This window comes from Dermacentor albipictus, chromosome 5 (genome assembly GCF_038994185.2).
Source record: "Dermacentor albipictus isolate Rhodes 1998 colony chromosome 5, USDA_Dalb.pri_finalv2, whole genome shotgun sequence".
NCBI lineage: Eukaryota > Metazoa > Arthropoda > Arachnida > Ixodida > Ixodidae > Dermacentor > Dermacentor albipictus.
Window position 1 is genome coordinate 34,121,787 of NC_091825.1, and position 17,235 is coordinate 34,139,021.

The following is a 17,235-nucleotide window of genomic DNA, read 5'->3' on the forward strand; positions in this document are numbered from 1 at the left end:
AACTAATTTCGTAAAATGTTTGTCAAGGTAGAAGCATAGAATTTTATAGTGATTAGAAGACAGGTGAAATGAGTTAATTATTGCAATTATTACTCAAAATTAACTTTTAGACAGCTCATCCCAAGGAGAAATTGATGCAAGCGGTTTGTACATGCCACCTAAGCATTTATATATCAAAAACAGGGATTAGAGCAAACCATGGCTTGGAGGTTCATTAGTGCAAGCTGCCATGCCCTCAAGGAGACATAACTTCTTTTTCTGTACGCAGAAATGGGGCTAGAGTATCTTATTGACACGTATAAGTGCCGATGCATATATGTTATTTTTGTTGTAAACCTTTTTTTTTTCCTGCATATGCAAGGTGTGTTTGTAACATCTCATTGTGCACAAAATCAAATCCATAGGAACCCGACAAGAAGTTAAACAAGAGAGCAATCCCAGTGACAAACCATGCTAATCCAACGAGACAACCATCCGAGTAACAAACCCTATCAAAAATTTTACTGACATGAATTCGGACCTTTGAGACATAACATATGTATGTGAATGCTATCTACATTAGGCTGATGGACAACTTTAAACAATGGCTATGCCAACGTCAGAACGATGTGGATAAGAAAATAGTAGCATCAAATGCTTTGCCAGAGCATGCAGCGACGTCTAAACACGATAGTGACTTGATGAACTCAAGCATAATCGGCCTGGAAAGAAATTGGAAGCCATACCAGTACCCGGATTCCCTAGAAATGCAATCAACAGGACACACGCTCATCTGTAACCAAGGAACCCTCCCACATCTGGTGCTAATACCTATTTAAATATGCACTTCTACTTTTTGCCCCATTTCGAACAAAGCTTCCATATAGAAGCCGAAATGTGTTGCTTTTAATGTTGTATTTCGCTGGTCTATGTCTTTCTTTGTCAAGTTTGATACCGATCAGACAGGCTTCAGTGAAACTATGGATAATACAGCTTTTGTGCGAACGCATTGCTTAAGTCACTTTTACCTAAACCACATCTTTAGGTGGTAGAACACATTATTCTAGACGCTCTAGAACACATTATTCTCGGCACGAAACCTCAATTCGCGGTTCTTAAAAAGGCAATTTGGCCACATTATTATAGAATATATATGGAGTACAATTATATTTAATTCACAGGAGGCTACTTTAGGTAAGTTCATTAAATTGAGTTCACCCCACGAAAACATAAAATTCCTGATTAGCCACTAGGAATCCTGAAAATGGAAATACAGTTATATGATTGCATATTACACAAACTTATCCTACAACTCGAAAGGTAGTGCCAGTTTTGTACGCATATTTGTGAAAGCACACAGATCAGGCGCTTTATCGTCGTGATGTCCAGCTTCCAGCAGTGCAGCAGGTTCCTGCGGGATGCAGGAATGTCTCCAGAATACGCATAATATTCAACAATCTTCATCGTCATCATCAGCCTGGTTACGCCCACTGCAGGGCAAAGGCCTCTCCCATACTTCTCCAACTACCCCAGTCATGTACTTATTGTGGCCATGTTGTCCCTACAGACGTCTGAACCTCATCCGCCCAGGTAACTTTCTGCCGCCCCCTGCTACGCTTCCCTTCCCTTGCTATCCGGTCCGTAACCCTTAATGACCATCGGATATCTTCCCTCCTCATTTCATATCCTGCCCATGCCCATTTCTTTTTCTTGATTTCAACTAAGATGTCATTACCTCGCGTTTGTTCCCTCACCCAATCTCCTCTTTTCTTATCCCTTAACGTTACACCCATCATTCTTCTCTCCATAGCTCGCTGCGCCGTCTTCAATTTAAGCAGAACCCTTTTCGTAAGTCTCCAGGTTTCTGCCCCATACCTGAGTACTGGTAAGACACAGCTGTTATATACTTTTCTCTTGAGGGATAGTGGCAACCTCCTGTTCATAATTTGAGAATTCTTGCCAAACGCACCCCAGCCCATTCTTATTCTTCTGATTATTTCAGTCTCATGATCCGTATCCGTGGTCACTACCTAGTTAAGTAGATCTATTCCCTTACCACTTCCAGTGCCTCGCTACCTATCGTAAACTGCTGTTATCTTCCGAGGCTGTTAAACATTACTTCAGTTTTCTGCAGATTAATTTTTAGACCCACTCTTCTGCTTTGCCTCTCCAGGTCAGTCAGCATGCATTGCAACTGGTCCCCTGAGTTACTAAGCAAGGCAATATCATCAGCGATTCTGAAGTTATTAAGGTATTCTCCATGAACTCTCATCCCCAATTCTTCCCACTCCACGTCTCTGAATACCTCCTGTAAGCACGCTGTGAATAGTATTGGAGAGATCGTATCTCCCTGCCTGACGCTTTTCTTGATTAGGATATTGTTGGTTCCTTTATGGAGGACTACGGTGGCTGCAGAGCCGCTATGGGCACGCTGCAAGAGCTAGGCGGCGCCCTGTCTTTCCGACCGCTAGCGCCATCTGACGAATAGTTGCGCGAATGTGGTAGGATTACTCACGGTGTCAGCAGCCCGCACTGCGTGTTTGGCCTCCTGTCAAACGGTAGCAATGGCGCGAAACAGCGTGCCGATATTAATTTTAACCGGGTTTCGGGAAATTACAAGATCTTCATAGATTTTTTCTGGAAAAGAATTTAGAGAAAGGAAGTCGTCTATTTGAAGTTGGGCACGTCTACGACGTGAGGGAAGTGTTGAATTCGCACTGATCGGAAATGACTGCTAGGTTTATTCCGCAAACGAAAAATAATGCACCAGCGAGATGCGTGAAGCGCAGCGTAATTTACTTCGTTATCTACGGTGTGGACGCATGAAATTGTAGGCGAAATTGATTCTTGAAAATCGGCGACAGCAGACGAATCCTAGCGGGGAGCTGCGATTGCCGTGCTGGCATCGCAGGGAAGTGCAAGGACGCCGCGGTAGTTTCCCTGTACATACATGACGGCAAATACGAATCCAAAACATCTCATCCAAGAACGTGGGGCGTACGAACGACTCGTAAGACCTACCAGAGGTATTCTAACGTTGCTCTCCCCAAACACAAAAAAATGGGGAAAAACTTACCAGTTGTGTTAGACTACGCTGGGAAAATATTTTCACCCAAGTTACTGGAAGTGCGATACTTTTATGTTGCGACTTTTCAGTGCGTGCAAAGGAGGTTCCACTAAACCACGTTGTCAAAAATTTTGGTGATCTCATCTGCACCTTGATGATGTGTGGTGTTTTATGGCGCAAGGGCCGGGTTTGGCCAAAGAGCGCCATGACAGGTGGTAATGTTGAGGATGTGTTGTGGATGACGTGCACAATGAACTCATCATGGTAGATGAGATATGGCTGTAAAAGGGCCTAAAAACTTCCGCTGCAAGTTGAGTAGAATACATAGGTGCTAAAATAGTGACGGTGACTAGGATGTGATATGGGCTATGGCAATGGACTTTCGTTAAAACTTGATGCAATAAAACTTAACACTGACAAGAGAGTTTCAAGAGAGCCCTTGAATGCAGGGCTGTTAGTCATGCGCTAAAAGTTGCCTGGCCAGATGATTATCAGGGTGTCCGTTTCGGCTAAAAACTCTAAGACTGTTTGCAGATTAAAAAGCGGTTCATCGCTAAGAAAAAATTCAGGCTGAAGGGGTAAATTCTCGCGATATGCAGCAGGGAAATACTTTTTCGTGTCTGTTTCTATTGCAGGGCACTGAATAAGAACATGGAGGACTGTGAGACTGTTGCCGCACTTAACACAAGTTGGAGGATCGCCCCCAGTCAAGAGATGAGAGTGGGTGCCGTATGGGTGGCCTATCCGTAACGGCAAAGAAGTACTTCCTTGTACCTTGCTATATTCCCATTTATCCAGTTCCCCAGTTTTGGTTTTATTATGTGAAGCTTATTCATTGTTCGTGTATCCCATTCGCCCTGCCAGTGATTCCTCAATTTACTGCGTAGAAAGGGCTTTAGGTCTGTGGCAGGGATGGGGATATTTGAATCTGCATCGCTAAAAATGACTGACCTAGCACTTTCGTCAGCAGCTTCGTTGCCCTTTACACCTTTGTGACCAGGTACCCAGCATATGACAATCACTTGATTGCACATATATAGGGAGCACAACAGACTGTACAGCTCACTAAATACTGAGTTTTTATATTTTCTTGGTCTAAGTAGGGCTCTGACTACACTTAATGAATCTGTAAATACCATAGCCCTAGCAAGTTTTGTGAGCGTTATGTTTTGAACCGCCGATAGTATAGCGTAGGCTTCAGCTGTAAATATACTTGTGTGTGGATTTATTGCTCCGGATACTGAAAATGAAGGTCCCAGAGCTGCGTAGGAAACTCTTTTAGAGGACTTGGAAGCGTCTGTATAATATTCTGTGCAGGAGTACTTCACCTGGAGTTCACTAAAATGGAATTGTATATGTGCTTCTGGTGCCCTCTTAGTTATTTCTACGAAAGAGACGTCGCATTCAATGGTCTGCCATTCCCATGGTGGGAGCAAGCGGGTGGGTGCCATTAGGACATTCTCTGCGACTGTCAAACGAAGGCTGTCAACGAAGTGCTGTCAAACGAAGGCTCAGCGGAGCTCTAATAGCTGGGCGGTTACGAAATAATCTGGCTGTAGAGACTTCATGAATAGATGAGTAACATGGATGCTGAACATCTGATTTGACCTTGAGAGCACAAGAAAAAGTTAAATATGTCCTTTGGACATGTAATGACCACTCATTACACTCCACATAGAGGCTTTCTACGGGACTTGTCCTAAAAGCGCCTGTAGCCAGGCGTATACCCAAGTGGTGAATGGGATCTAGCATCTTTAAAGCACTAGGTGCAGCAGAGCTATATACTATTGCTCCATAGTCTAGACGGGACTGTATAAGGCTTTTGTAGAGGCTCAAAAGGCATCTCCTGTCACTTCCCCAAGATGTGCGGGACAAGAGCTTTAGCAAATTCATTGTCTTCAGACATCTCGCTCTCAGATATTTAAGGTGAGGGACAAATGTTAGTTTAGAGTCTAAGATGATTCCTAAAAATTTATGTTCGTGGCTGACAGATAGCGGTTGTCCATTAAGATGGACAACAGGGTGAGGTAATATACCTCTCTTCTTAGAGAATAGAACGCATGTGCTTTTTGGGGGGTTTAACTTGAATCCATTCTCGTCAGCCCACTTAGATATTTTGTTTTGGCCAAGCTGTATATGTCGCTCACAGATAGAAATGTTGCGTGATTTAAATCCTATCTGTACGTCATCCACATACACTGAATAAAACATTGTTCGTGGTATAACGCTACAGAGGGAATTCATTTTTACGATGAAGAGTGTGCAGCTCAGTACACCATCTTGTGGCACACCTGTTTCCTGCGTAAATTGACGAGACAGCACTTGACCAATCCTCACACGGAACGTACGATTAGAGGGGTAGCTTTGGATCAGGTGCAACAGATTGCCTCTGGCACCCATACTAGCCAGATCACGAAGAATTCCAAAACGCCAGGCTGTGTCGTATGCCTTTTCCATGTCTAAAAATAGCGCTAATAAATACTGCTTGTCCACGAACGCATCTCGGATATTCGCCTCCATGCGGACAAGGGGATCTGTCGTACATCTGCCCTCCCTAAAACCACACTGCAAGGGGTATAGTATATTCTTACTTTCAAGATAATGGATTAGCCTTCTGTTTACCATTTTCTCAAAGAGTTTGCATAGGCAGCTTGTCAGGGCTATAGACCTGTAGCAGCAGACCGAAGTTGGATCCTTGCCCTCTTTAAGAATAGGAATGACGACTGCTTCCTTCCAGGCAGATGGAATGTAACTGGCAGAGAATATGGAATTAAAGAGTGATAGTAGTGTTTTGTGTGTTTCGGCGTGTAGGTGTTCTATCATCTCATAAACTATTCGATCGCCTCCAGGAGCTGATTTATTGCAACAGTTCAATGCAGCCTGAAATTCCACCATGTTAAATGGCCGGTTGTAAGGTTCATTTTTATTTCCTTTCCGGTTCAGAGGCTGTCGTTCCGCTTGTCCTGATATCTTAGAAATGTATATGAGTAATGGGATGAACTTGAGATGTACTGGAAATGTGCCCCTAGCGAATCAGCCTGGTCCTCAATAGTGTCTCCTTGTGTGTTTACTAAAGGTAGAGGGTGGGTTCGGTGGCCTTTTATTTTGTTGACCCTATTCCAGGCTTTCCGTTCGTCTGTAAATGAATTGATGCTACTGGTGTATTTTTGCCAACTTTCCCGTTGGGCCCGGCGGCGTGCTCTTCTATCTAGTGAGTTTATTTTCTTGAAATTGATAAGATTCTCGACAGTTGGAGATTCGCGAAGTTGACTCCAAGCCTTATTTTGATTTTTACGGGCTTCTTTGCACTCCGCATTCCACCAGGGAACACGTCGCCTAGTGGGCGAACCATTTGATTCAGGGATACACAGTGACGCCGCATCAACAATAAATCCTGTCGGATATGCCACGGCGTCATCAATAGAAAGTGCAGATATGTCTTCCCAAGTCATGCGGGTGAGTTCTTTATAACGCTTCCAGTCGGCTGACTCGACTATCCAGTGGGGGACACATGGGGAGCATTGATCATGTTTTGTTGATTTTATGAGAATTGGAAAATGATCACTCCCATATGGGTTTTTAAGCACGTTCCACTCTAGATACGGTACGAGTGTACCAGATGCAATGCTCAAATCGATCGATGAAAATGTTTTGTTTGCCACGCTATAGAATGTAGGCTCTTTATTATTTAGTAAGCATGCACCTGTAGTGAAGAGGAGGCTTTCTACTAAGCATCCCCTGGCATCACAACGACAACCTCCCAAAAGGGTGTTGTGTATATTGAAATCTCCGACGACAATATGAGGTTCATGCAGTTCATTAAGGAAGCTTTGTAATTCCATTTTTGAAAGATGGCAGTTCGGGGGGATATATAGTGAGCAAATTGTTACTAGTTTATTAAACAATATCGCACGGACTGCAACTGCCTCTAGGGGTGTTTTAAGCTGTAATTGCCGGCATGCAACACCCTTATCTACAATTATTGCCACACCGCCAGACGAGGCAAGGGCGTCGTTGCGGTCTTTCCGGAAAATGGCATACTGTCGGAGAAAATTTGTTTGTGAATGTTTAAGATATGTTTCTTGGACACACAGCACCTTTGGGGTGTACCTATGTAAAAGTTCCTTAATGTCGTCTAGGTTGTGGAGTAAACCGCTCACATTCCATTGTATTATCTGTGTATCCATAATGTATGTGTTTTTTTGCTATGTGTCTAAGAAATATAGCTTTGCTCACGAGGCCTTTCCAGGCCCCTTGATGCGAGCTCTCTCTTTCTTCCCGGCGCGCTCGAGGGAGCCAAGCCGTTCCTTGGGCGTCTGAGACGCCGGATTTGTGCTCGTATCCATCACCTCGTCTGAGGCGGTGGATACTGCCCGCGGAGCGGGGATTTTCGCGGGAGTGGTGGGCCGATCTGCACGAGCAGTGGCCCTGGGTTCAACAGGCCCGAGGGTCTGCTGTTCCTTCTTTGCGGGGGCTGGAACAGCGCTGGCTGTTCCGGCTGGGGGGGGGGCAATAGCGTGACCGCCATCACACTCCGTGTGACTTGGACGGCCACCGAATGATGTAGCGCTGCCCTCCGGCGCGCCACATCAGTGTAGGACGGAATACATTGGTTCAACGAGAAGCGCTTGCGCGCCTCTTGGAAGGAAAGGTTATGTTTGACTTTGATTTTGATTACTTGTTTTTCTTTTTTCCATGATGGGCAAGAACGAGAGTATGCGGGGTGGTCCCCTTCACAGTTAGCGCAACCTGTGGCGGAAGTGCAAGTGTCGGACGAGTGCTCGTTTGATGCACATTTTGCACAAGTAGTGCGCCCTCGGCAACTTTGCGAAGCGTGCCCGAACCGCTGACACTTGAAGCATCGGCGTGGGTTAGGAATGTGTGGCCTTACCCCCAGTTTGCAGTACCCTGTTTCTATTGAATCTGGTAAGTTGCTGGTTCCAAATGTGATGATTATGTGCCTGGTTGGTATTTCTTTGTCATCTCGCCTTATTTTTATCCTTTGTACCTTGACGACGTTCTGTTATTGCCATCCTTCTAGTAGTTCACTTTCAGTAAGTTCGATTAGGCCATCTTCTGAGATGACACCGCGCGCTGTGTTCATCGACCTGTGTGGTCCTACAGAAACGGGGATGTCCCCAAACGCTACAAGTTTCGATAGTTTGTCATAGTGTGGCTTGTCGCGAACTTCTAGTAGAAGATCGCCACTTCCCATCTTCGTAACTTGATAACCTGGGCCTATTGCTTCTGTGATAGATTTAGCTTCAAGAAATGCTAATATCATTCGGACTGTCTTGGTTTCGTGCTGGCTGTGTACAACGTGGTATTTAGGAAAGGACACTTTCGGTTGCATGAAAAAGTTGAACTGTTCATCGGTGCGCCCCCTCTTCAGGGAGCGATCAGGTAATAGGGGAAAAGCTTCAGCCATAAAAATTTGGAAAATTCGGCGGCGATGGTGGCCACCCACCACCGAGCCCAAGAAGGGGACGCTACAAGGTTGGAAGAATACCTGCAGACGCCAGCCATGCATCGCCGCTATAACCTAATATATATACCCAAGATTGGATATATTACACTCGGTTAACTCTTGCCGCCAAGAAATACGGAAGTAATAAGAAGAGGAGTCAGGAAAGATGGAAAAGTGGGAGAGAAAGACGAAGACTAGAGAGGAGGACAGGAAAAGGCGACTGCCGGTTTCCTCCAGGTGTGTCAGCCTGGAGGGGCCGTCATAGTGAAGCAGAGGCCAAAGGGGTGTGTTGGCTCCGCCGGGCGGCCTTAAAGGTCCAAACACCCAGCATCGGCTCAACCCCCAGGATCCCCTTTTTTCCAGACACGGCTAAGCCGAGCACGGCTTCACGCGGGAGGGTCCAACCCTCGTGTGCTCGGGTACGTGGTGTCGCAACACACCAAACGCCTGCTGACGCAGACGCCCCTGCGGGGGCATCTGCACCTTCGTTGATATGCTGGGCGCAAAACAGTGTATGCCAGCTCAGCCGGCTGCAACCCCTCCTCAAATCTCTCAGCAAGCCCTAGCGCTGTTTGAATGGGAGAGGATTGGGAAAGAGTTCCATGGCTTTACTGCGGTACAGTATAGGAACAAACTACTTTGTTTGATGCATATCCTGGTACGCGCTGCAGGCAGTGGCGTAGCAAGGGGGGGGGGGTGTCATATACGTCTGGGGACACACGGAAGTTGTTGATATCCTCGCCTTCCTCCAATAAACCAGGGGAAGGGGGGGACAGAAGACCTATGGGCCCCGGGCGCCAGACGACCTAGCTACGCCAGCGACTGTAGGTGTCCCGTTGCTCCCATCATTGCTGTAAAGGCAAAGAATTCAGCGTTATAACGCACTTGGCATAACGCCAGAACACAAAACAGCTTATGCCATCGGACGAGCGCAATCCAGTGCTGACGCCGTTCTGCTTCATACGGTTAGCTTGGATACCTGTAAAACTTTGTTCCTCGTGAGTTGGAGTACGTACTGTTGCAGCCCACTACTCAACAGCTCGGGTTGCACTTCGGCATTGCTCAGAAAAGGCAACAGCTACGCGCGAAACAGTGCACAATCAGGCTTTCCGAACGCAAGTGGGCCAGTCGTATCCTTCCGGTTCCGCGCTCGCCGCCGCGAGGGGCGCTCTAGTAGGCGCGGGAACTACGTTCGCAACCTGCCTATAGCTATCTTTCAGTATTTTTACATATCTGAAAGCATGTTGATTTTGATAAAAGAAGTTGTTCGATTCTAGATGATGGTAAACATGAGATGCAATAATATGTTCCATCATTTTACAGCATATGCACATTAGCGATATCGGTTTGTGGTTCTCAGCCAAGTTCTTGTCAGCATCTTTGAAGATGGGTATGACTTTGGCTGTTTTCCAATCTTGGGGTACCTCACCTGTCATTAAAGATTGATGAAAAATGTGGAATAAAAGCTTGCTAGATACTGGGACTGTAGTTTTTAGTAATTTAGAATTAATATCGTCAATACCTGCTGAAGACGAAACTTTCCAGTTATTAATAAGCTGAGCCATACCATCAATAGTAATGTCAATAGGTTTCATGTACTTGTAACATGGGTCTGCAAAACAACATATATATATATATATATATATATATATATATATATATATATATATATATATATATATATATATATATCTGCGTGTGTGTGTGTGTGTGTGTGTCATTGTATGGACATCCTGCGTCATATCACAGGTTTGCCATCCGTCGTAGGCGTATATTAGTTCACACCGTGGACCACAGAATGAGAAAACCGGGGGCGCAGAAACTAAATATATAATAGATGCCTAAGCCTAACAGCGCGGAAGGTGACATCGTCTTGCGCAACAGCCACAATGTTGTATAATTAGAAATGTTTAGATGTATCTTTTTTCATTGTTTCAACTCTCACGGATAATTATAACACCAAGGCGTTCAAAAAATAATCATCCACAGCCCTATGAGCAAGGGGATGCTCGAACTAAATAAAAAACACGATACAACTTCTCAAAACACATGAATGACAACTATGAGGGTTGACAGGGACGGACACTTGTATTTGCTCACACCCAATAGAGGGTCACGACGACTATGAAAATCCAGGCTATAGCACGCATATAAAACACCGCCTGTCAGACATTATGCAGAACTTTGCCGCAGAGCAATAATGTTACTGCCTTCCAACACAGAGCACGGTCAATACAATTGTGCACTTAAACAGTTCTATGCATTTCGAGATGACAACTTACAACGCGACACGAAGATATAAGCACGTGCCATCCTCGGCTACCAATTGTGCGTCCTGGCCAATAAGCCACAATGGCACGTTTCATAGCTCACCCGCGTCAGTTCGAGCGGTGCAGATAGACATAATTACGTTCGCAAGACTGCTACAACCGTATCGTACAATTTTATTTTGAAGCCGTCATCTGCGATGGCTGTTTGGGTTATGTAATTCACTTACGCGCACTGTCGGCGGAAGTATCGAAGTTAGCACCTGCGCCACCCTTACATATATGCATTCTGACAGCGAAGCTATACATGGCCCAGATTTGGGGGTTATTGTCATCTGTGCGCAGAAACTGTCATCATGTGGGCCGATCCTTGTGATAGTGCAGAAAGGGTCCAAGCTCAATGGCGCATAACCCTGTGGGCTAGGGGACCTGTAATGCATCCTTGAACAACCCTTGTCACACCTGAAACCCACAGAGGTCCTTGGCACGAGGATAAAAAGACCTGTCCTTGAAAAATACGTTTCGCACTACTTTTTTCAAAAAGAACTGTTAGAAAGTTATCGCGCCAATCGCGCGAACGCGATCGTGCCAGGGCTTGCGCATTCGTCGTCATCGTCGTCGGCCTCTTCAGTTCGTTCCGTTGCCGCGCATCATTCCAGCATAGAAATTCACTGCTGTCGTCATAATGGAGAGGCCGCGTTTATGGGGGTATGAGCCATTGCTCACGGGTCTATGAGTCATTCATTGTCTTACGTGACGGACACAGTTAATAACAAAGGTGATACGGGATTATGTGTGGGAACATATATTGTCACCATGACCACAGAACAGGACTATAAGCAGGTTCGTACCTATGTTCAAAATTCTTTGCCACCTCAGTTTAGTTGCTTAGCTGATCAGCTTAGCTGATCATCCACCTTCAGAGAGTGGAATGGCTCATGAATTTTTCGACTACAGCGCTCGTCATTGCAGCGGCGGTCATCACAGTCTTGCGGATCTTACTAATTAACAGTTTAACTTTGTGAATGCGCTTTTTTTTGCAAGATTTCTCTTCCGCCAATCTTGTTCATAAGTTCGCTTAGTGAATTCCGCGCCTGGTCTTCCTCAACACTGCGCCTAGCTGATCGATAAGCAGCAGGTAGTTTTTGCCATCGCACTCCCCTCTCTAACTGTGGCGATGTGCCGGTTGGCTCAAGTAGTCGTGACCTTCGAGATTGCACCAGTGCAACCGCGGTGGCCTCGCCTAGTGGCGCGGAAGCTGCGGTAGGCTGCACGACGCGCCACATTGAGAACAAGGGCCATGGCAATGTGGAACACTAGTTTATGCGTGGTAATGCGAAAGACGAGTGCATCCACAGCCTCCGAACGTGCATCGGCGCCATTGCAATCTTCAATTCAACGAATTCGTAAAGTGGAGTCGGCGCGGCGAGGTTCCTTGGGCACCTTATTCACAGAGCGGAATCACGTAAGAACGGCCGATCAGCCTGGGTGCGCTGCGTAGTCGACGCGCAGTGCTGTGTGTCTCGTGCTGCTTAACCACGACGGAATTTGTCGACGTCATGGCGTACAAGATGTTCTGTACCAAGACGCTCTTCCTCGTAACGGGCCGAGTGTTGTGCGCATGCTTGAGTGGCGACACAACCATGTGGCAAGTTTCGTTTCCGGAAACCTGCCCCTCCCTAGGTACTACAATAATATGGATGAGGACAAACTTTGGTCTGTCTATCCCTAGTTGAGTCACGTCACAACCCTAAATGTTCCGAGATAAGGCTTTCACTGCGTTTCTGTTTCTTGACGTTGTGGCAAAGTTGGATATGCGATAGACACGCTGACATTGTGAGATGTACGAGGTCATTTACCTGTGATATTATCTTTCCGCTGAACAGTTACTGAGCCTTGGAAATTTCGTTATGTGTGAATTTTGGTAATGTGTCAGTCCAATATGTATGCACATGTATGTCATTGCATATTTCATCATACGTCACTGCCACATTAAAGTCCTATGATACCAAGGCCTAGTCAGGAGACCAGTTCCTCTTTAGTCTTGGCTATGGTGAAATTCTGGTTGTATTGCTAGAAAACCACAATAAACTTCAAGCTTCAATTTGGGAACGCACAGTCTACCTAAGAAGGAACGCATTATAGTGCAACAGGGGACATTTCTGACCCTCAGAACGCATCATTTGACTGAGTATCGTGCGTTATTGACTGGAACTTGAAGTATCCAGCGAAAAAAAAGAAACTATCGGTGATGTAGTGGATCGTGCCTACGCATCTGTCCTTGAAATGAGTGAAAGGACCCTACTACTAGAAGCAGTGGTCATCAAAAATAAATATATAGGTACAGCCCATTTGCAGTTGCATTTAGAGAGTATTAAATGTTGCGTATGCAAAGGAGTTTGGGTACCCAAAGGTACATTTGCATACGCAAAGCGCCATGCCGGATTGCATTCTCTCGCACTCCTTTGGGGTTCTCTTGTATAGCGTTTCGCGCGCATTTGTAAGGCCAGCGGTTTACTTACCCTAACTTTGCGCCCGCAAAAATATCAAATGCCCTATTTATTGCATGGTCCACATGCTTATCTTTTTTTGAATTTCCCATGACCAAGGGCACCCCCGTATATATACTAAAATATTCTTTTTCTAATTTTTCTAATTAAGGTGAAAGTTTCACGAAGCCTCATTCGACCGATCGCATGAGATCTGACAGCGGGAAAAATGGACGTATATAATAAATTAAAGCCTGCAGTACCTGCGCTTGCATATTCCCGTTGGTCGCAGGAAAAGAGTAAAAAAAAATTAGCTTTCTTGATTGGCAGTATGGCTGCGTGGCCATTGCCTGTCTTTAGTATTATTTTTTTCATCTCGTTTCTTGTTTGTGGGCATCACTTCGCCGCTTCCTGTCACATTCATGTCAGATCGCCTGTAAAGAGCTACGTTGCGCATGCGTTACGCATGCAATTAGATCGCATGAGATCTGACAGCGGGAAATCTGGACGTATATAATAAATTAAAGCCTGCAGTACCTGCGCTTGCATATTCCCGTTGGTCGCAGGAAAAGAGTAAAAAAAAATTAGCTTTCTTGATTGGCAGTATGGCTGCGTGGCCATTGCCTGTCTTTAGTATTATTTTTTTCATCTCGTTTCTTGTTTGTGGGCATCACTTCGCCGCTTCCTGTGACATTCATGTCAGATCGCCTGTAAAGAGCTACGTTGCGCATGCGTTACGCATGCAATTAGATCGCATGAGATCTGACAGCGGGAAATCTGGACGTATATAATAAATTAAAGCCTGCAGTACCGGCGCTTGCACATTCCCGTTGGTCGCAGGAAAAGAGTAAAAAAAAAAATTAGCTTTCTTGATTGGCAGTATGGCTGCGTGGCCATTGCCTGTCTTTAGTATTATTTTTTTCATATCGTTTCTTGTTTGTGGGCATCACTTCGCCGCTTCCTGTGACATTCATGTCAGATCGCCTGTAAAGAGCTACGTTGCGCATGCTGCACAACCTTTCTTTTCGGTTGTCGAAATTGCTGCGCCGAGTTACGGCCCGTTGCAGTAGTCACAAACGCCGCTACAGCCATTGCCCATTATTGCGGCGGCATTCCTATAACAAAGAGTATATTTACAAGAAAGTTTTTGAACGTATAGAGTCACTTTCCTATCTCTTAGTCTCATATAGTCCTCACAACAAGGTAAGCTAGATTCACAATCGTCGTTTAGCCGTCGGTTACTCTCGCCTCGTAAAGAACATTCAAAGAGTATTGGGTCGTCTTTGACTGCAGGGCAGCTCATATTGCTGGCGAACCACGCTTTGATGCGAAGAGACCGCGACACGTGGCTCATCAAAAATAAGTGAGTAGAACTACGTGCGCGCGGTGACATGATCTCAATGCTTCGACGTGTTGTAGAAAAGCACACATCTACAAACAGGATACCGTGAATAGAAGGTATCTGTTTTGTATTTCCTTAAAGTATTACGCTGAATGAGTTGGAAGGGAGAATTACTATGTTTGATGAAATTATAGCGCAAGAACACATAATATTCCTATGATTAAAGCATGTACCTACCCACGAGTAAGTGCGACTACAGTGTAACCATCCCTTTTAGTGTCGGAATATAACAGGAGTGACGTCGATTAATTTCCGGCAAGTGCTGCATGACTACTACGGAAGCAATAGAAACGAAATCTCTCGCTCGTGGTACTGTAAAGATTTACTTTTTCCCCAATAATACAATCATTAAACACGAGGTAGTAATATTGATGAGTGCTGATAAGTGAGTAGGTAAACTTGCGCGCTCATGCGTAGGCATTTTTAATTCTTCTGCCAGATGGTGCTTCTCCATTTCCAACTTGTTACCACCTACAGGCTTACAAAGTATGGATAATTCTAAAATTATTCTAAAGTCCCTCCACGGGAAGACGCACGATAAACAGTTTTATATAAGCTCAGTTTTCAGTGGATTCCTTCTTATGCATCCTAAAGATACTGCCGAACGCAATTCTTTAAAAAAGGAAAAGCACTTCATATTTTTTATAAAGACTCGCTCACAGCAAAACGTGTCTCTTCACAAATGTGTGAAAAAAAGTATAGCGCATAAAGAACTACCAGGCTCTTTCGATCAAACGCACATGGTTTGCCTTACTAGAATAGTCAGTCAAAAAATTTCTTCAACTACCTTAAATTTTCTTATATACTGACTCAATGCTTACATGGCTTTAGGCCGAAACTGTCAAATGTTACTGAGCTATTAGAGACAGTGTGCAATTTCTCTGAAGTGTTCAAAAACAAATACCAAATATACAGATTTGTTTTATTTTCCCCTCCCCTGGTACAGGGTAGCAAACCGGAGATAACCTCTGGTTAACCTCCCTGCCTTTCCTTTGCCTTTCTCTCTTGTAGAAGGCGTTCGACCAAATTTTTTGCTCCTAGCTAAAAGGAAAGGTTCTGGATCACGGTATTGTCAGGACGGATCACGGTATTGTCAATAAATTCAATCATATCATCCACACGGAATGTGCTTTATTGATTTCACTCGTTGCAAACCATACATTCTAATGTAACACCAGCTGTCCTCCAAGGTGATACTTGTCCCTGTTCGATTTTATAGCGAAGCGTCAACCAAAAGACCAGGCAGGATCCCGCAAAGGCTACTCAACAATAGACCATATTCACACTATCAATCAGGTGATAGAGAAATGTGCGGAATATAACCAACCCTTATATACAACTTTCATTGATTACGAGAAAGCGTTTGATTCAATCGAAACCTCAGTAGTCATGGAGGCAATATGGAATCAGGGTGTAGACGAACCGTATGTAAAAATACTCAAAGATATCTACAGCGGCTCCACAGCTACCGTAGTCGTCCATAAAGAAGGCAACAAAACCCCAATAAAGAAAGGCGTCAGGCTGGGCGATACGATCTCTCCAATGCTATTCACAGCGCATTTACAGGAGGTATTCAGAGACCTAGATTGGGAATAATTGTGGATAAGACTCATGGAGAATACCTTAGTACGTTGTGATTCGCTGATGATATTGCCTTCCTTAGTAACTCAGGGGACCAACTGCTATGCATGCTCACTTACCTAGAGAGGCTTAGCAGAAGGGTGGGTCTAAACATTATTCTGCAGAAAGCAAAAGTAATGTTTAACAGTCTCGGAAGAGAAGAGCACTTTACGATAGGCAGCGAGGCGCTGAAAGTTGTTAGGCAATACATATACTTAGGGCAGGTAGTGACAGCGGATCCGGATCATGAGACTGAAATAACCAGAAGAATAAGAATGGGTTGGGGTGGGCTTGGCAGGCATTCTCAGATCATGAACAGCAGGTCGCCATTATCCCTCAAGAGAAAAATGTATAACAGCTGTGCCTTACCAGTACTCACGTGCGGGGCAGAAGCCTGGAGGCTTACGATAAGGGCTCTACTTAAATTGAGGACGACGCAACGATCTATAGAAAGAAGAATGATAGGTATAACGTTAAGGGATAAGAAAAGAGCAGATTGGGTGAGAATACAAACGCTAGTTAATGACATCTTAGTCGAAATCAAGAAAAAGAATTGGGAATGGACAGGACATGTAATGAGGAGGGAAGATAACCGATGGTCATTAAGGGTTACGGATGGGATTCCAAGCGAAGGGAAGCGTAGCAGGGGGTGGCAGAAAGTTGAGTGGGCGGATGAGACTAAGAAGTTTGCAGGGACAACATGGCCACAATTAGTACATGACCGGGGTAGTTCGAGAAGTATGGGAGAGGCCTTTGCCCGGCAGTGGGCGTAACCAGGCTGCTGCTGCTGCTGCTGCTGATGATGATGATGCGGCTAAAAACTCTCAAAAACATCGTAAGCCTCTTTTCTCCGTTTTCTGGAAATAAATCTGGATCACTCACCAACCTTATGTTTTTGAGAAAATGTGAGGAACATTCGAGCGATTTCGCTAGTGCATGTGTGT

At 45.0% G+C, this 17,235-nt stretch overlaps 1 protein-coding gene and 1 long non-coding RNA gene across 2 annotated transcripts in view; one reads left to right on the plus strand and one right to left on the minus strand.

Moving 5' to 3' along the window:
• LOC135908085 (uncharacterized) overlaps positions 1-17,235 on the minus strand; it is a 62,928-nt gene that overhangs the window by 13,114 nt on the left and 32,579 nt on the right. The gene's annotated exons all lie outside the window — the stretch shown is intronic.
• Positions 14,309-17,235, plus strand: part of LOC135908084 (juvenile hormone acid O-methyltransferase-like) — a 178,468-nt gene continuing 175,541 nt past the window's right edge. Inside the window, exons 1-2 of the mRNA XM_065439831.1 lie at positions 14,309-14,472; positions 14,563-14,632. The gene's annotated coding sequence lies outside the window, so the exon portion shown is untranslated. The remainder of the gene's footprint in view (positions 14,473-14,562; positions 14,633-17,235) is intronic.